The 3,702-nt window shown below is 45.6% G+C and overlaps 1 non-coding gene across 1 annotated transcript; it reads right to left on the bottom strand.

Annotated features, from left to right (window-relative positions):
- Positions 1-816: 816 nt before the first annotated feature.
- Positions 817-923, bottom strand: LOC121137718. The gene has a single exon (XR_005875025.1). It is a non-coding gene; the product is annotated as a U6 spliceosomal RNA (small nuclear RNA).
- Between the last annotated feature and the right edge of the window lie 2,779 nt (positions 924-3,702).

Below are 3,702 nucleotides of genomic sequence, written 5' to 3'. Positions count from 1 at the left end.
TCCATTCGTCTCTCTTAGGGTCTTCCTTGTTACCTAGTTTCTCTGGACCTATGAATTGTAGCCTAGTTATCCTTTTCTTTGCATCTAAAATCCACTTACGAGTGAATACATACCATGTTTGCCTTTCCAGTCTGCGTTACCTCATTCAGGATGATTTTTCTCTAGTTCTATCCATTTGCCTGCAAAGTTCATGATGTCATTGATTTTTACTGCTTAGTAATACACCATTGTACAAATGTACCACATTTTCTTTACCCATTCTTCAGTTGAGGGGCATCTAGATTGTTTCCAGGTTCTGGCAATTACAAATAATGCAGCTATGACCATAATTGAGCAAGTGTCTTTGGGTATGATTGAACATTGTTGGATATATGCCCGAGTGGTATTGTTAAGTCTTGAGATAGATTGATTCCCAACATTCTAAGACACCACCACACTGATTTCCAAAGTGTCTGTACAAGTTTGCACTCCCACCAGCAGTGGAGGAGTGTTCCCCTTACTCCACATCCTCTCCAACATAAGTTTCAATCAGTGTTTTTCATCTTTACCATTCTGACAGGTATAAGATGCTATCTCAGAGTCATTTTGGTTTGCCTTTCCCTGATGACTAAGGATGTTGAAAATTTCCTTAAATGTTTCTCAGTCATTTGAGATTCTTCTGTTGAGAATTTTCTGTTTAGATCTGTACCCCATTTCAAAAATTGGATTATTTGGTATTTTGGTGTCTAGTTTCTTGAGTTCTTTATATATTTTGGAGATCAGGCCTCTGTCACATGTGAGGTTGGTGAAGATCTTTTCCTGTTCTGTAGGCTGCTGAAAAATATGGAACACTTCACAAATTTGCATGTCATCCTTGCACAGAGCCCATGCTAATTTTCTCTGTATTGTTCCAATTTTAGTATATGTGCTGCTGAAGTGAGCACATGAATACTTTTTAATAATGAGTCAATTTAGATTGGTGGTTCCCTCTTTGGGGAACCTTAGAGCTCCACAGAGCCTAGAACATGTTTGTCTGGGTCCCTATTCCTGCAGAAACCCTCCCTGAAGCCACAGTCACTGAAGATCCAGCCTGCTGGAAGTGTTGTGTTTCCAAGCTTAGGACTAGAATTAATTAACAGCACATGGTCCTCTGCCAATTGGAAGTTCAGTCTGGTTTGGTAGTTGGAAAAGACCTCAGTAAATTATTTTGTTATTACTTAGTAAACACTGGTCATTTGGCAGACAAATCATTTAAAACAGGGGCCAAGGAGTAAACTCATCATAAGGCTTTTGCTGGCAAAAGGATTGAAGACCTCGGAACCAGGGCATCTGACCTCCTTCCAGATCCAGCATCTGGAATGTTTTTTTTCCAGAAACACGGGTGAGGGATAGCGTGAGTTGCTGTGGTGGCAGCTGGAGTGACAGCTTGGAGCTGGCAAGACTTGAAGTGTTTCCGGGGAAAAATATCCAAGACTCTATCCTGATACCTCAACTCCTAAGACCTAGTTTATGATAGGTTCTCTAGCATTTGAAATCCCTGAAAAGGTAATGTGACTTAAACTGTTGTCACTTCGTTGTCTTTTATTTGGTGATTTTCTGAAGTAAGAACCTCAGTCCTAGTCATTATGAGTCCAGTAGGAGCAGAGGCTCATGGGACTCGCTTTGCCTCTAATGTCAACCACAACCATGAACTCAGGCTCATCAATAGTGCTCATTGCTACTCAGAGGAAAGTGGCCTCTGGAACTTTACTGCTTGGGACAGTCTGTGCCCTCACTGGTCGTGCACATGGGTACTCCCCTGAATGTAAAAACTAACATAACTGGTTAAAGCAGGCCTAGCGGCCAACAATCTATAGACAGTGGCCTTCCCTACAAAATCCATATTCCAGGAAAGAATAGCTTGGTGCCTAGAGAGGGAAAGTTGTGGCGCTTTGCAATTGGAGGCATGGTTGGCAGAGACAGTTCACTGAGGGCAGGTTCATGAGGGATAGCCTCCTTCTGGTTCATGGTCTAACCTGTGCTCTTAGGACAGATAAAAGCTACGTGACTTATGCACAAAGTCCTTCTCTCCCTGAAGAAGGGTTTTATAGAGAAGCCTGTTTCTGTCCTAAGCTCGCTCTCTCTCTCTCTCTCTCTCTCTCTCTCTCTCTCTCTCTCTCTCTCTCTCTCTCTCTCTCTCTGACTCCTAATCTATGTGAAGAACAAGCCTCGTGCAAGTTTTAGCATCACAGACAGACCCATGCTGCCACGCCTTCCCCACCATGAAGGACTGTTCTCTCTGAATGTGAGCTAATGAAACCTCCCGTCCCTTGCATTGCCTCTGTCGGATGTTTGGTCAGAGAGAGGAGAAAGAGTTAATGCAGCTCACAAACCCAGTTCTGATCTTTGTGTCCCTGGTCTAAAATGTGTGTGGTTTCTGAGGGAGACAGAACAGAGGCTAGCCCCTCATTGTCCACTGTACCCAGGATGCCTGAGACCGTAGCTGGGCGAGGAAGGACAGGGATGCCTTTAGGAGACTGAGGACAAGCAGAGCAGAGGCAGGCTGTGATCCCTTCGCTGTGTATTCCACACACCCATCTCTCCACAGCACGGCAACCAGCCACGCAAGCCCGATTAATTCCACTGTCACCAGTTATTGACTATTATCACCTCCTCGTCTCCCAGCCATCTGCCCTGGTACGTCAGATCAAAATAAATCAGCAAACACAAAGTGGCAGGCAGCTGCTACCTCAGGGGTGTTGCAGCCAGTGCTAGCCTGACTTAATTTTTGTTGCTGCTGTTGTTTTGAGACAGGGTCTCATGTAGGCCAGCGTGGCCTTGAACTTGCTATGTAGCCAAGGATGATCCTGAATTTCTGATCCTCCTGCCTCCTCAGGTGCCGGGACTGCAACCACACATTCAGCTCATGTAGGGCTGGGGGATCAAACCCAGGGATTCACAGGTGATTCACAGCACTTTACCAATCGGGCTGTGGCCCCAGCGGCCTAGACTAAGTCTGTGTGACTGCTTTTCTTCTTCCTCAGGTGACCAGGTGTCATTGTCCACACACACACACACACACACACACACACAGGCATGCATGCACACACACAGGCAGGAACGCGCATACATACATGCCCACACACACAGGCAGGCAGGCACACACAGGTGTGCACATGCACACTTTATATGTTGTGATGGTTATATTGTCAGCTTGAGCTGAGTGCCAGGATTCATCTCTCTGTGCTTCCTAATGTCACTTGCAACGTGACCAGCTTGCTCCACTGCCGTGTCTTCTCCAGCGTGTTGGACTATATCCCCTCAAACCACAGGCCAGGATAATCCCGTCTTCCCTTAAATGGCTTCTTATCAGGCATTTGGTCACAGGAATGAGCAAAATAACTAACACATAGGTTGACGCTATGGTGATTGTAGGGGAGGCATTGCAGGTAGGTGGGGCAAGGGGATGCAGCAGACTCTAGGAAACGGTAATGACAGTAGGGCATTTACTAAGTTCAGTTTGCTTATCTGCGGTATAAACGTCATGATAAGGCTCAATTCTCGACCATGGGGCTGAAAAACAAGAACTACTACTATTTCCACTTTTAAGATGAAAACTAGGGACTGGAAAGAAGACTCGGTGATTACGAGTTCTCATTGTTCTTGCAGAGGACCAGGGTTTAGTTCACAGCACCCACGTGGTATCTCACAACCATCTGTAACTCCATGGGATCCGATGCCCTC

Source organism: Mesocricetus auratus, unplaced genomic scaffold (genome assembly GCF_017639785.1).
Source record: "Mesocricetus auratus isolate SY011 unplaced genomic scaffold, BCM_Maur_2.0 Super-Scaffold_100691, whole genome shotgun sequence".
Lineage (NCBI taxonomy): Eukaryota > Metazoa > Chordata > Mammalia > Rodentia > Cricetidae > Mesocricetus > Mesocricetus auratus.
The sequence above is the reverse complement of the archived record's forward strand: the minus strand, read 5'-3'. Positions and strand labels throughout refer to the sequence as shown.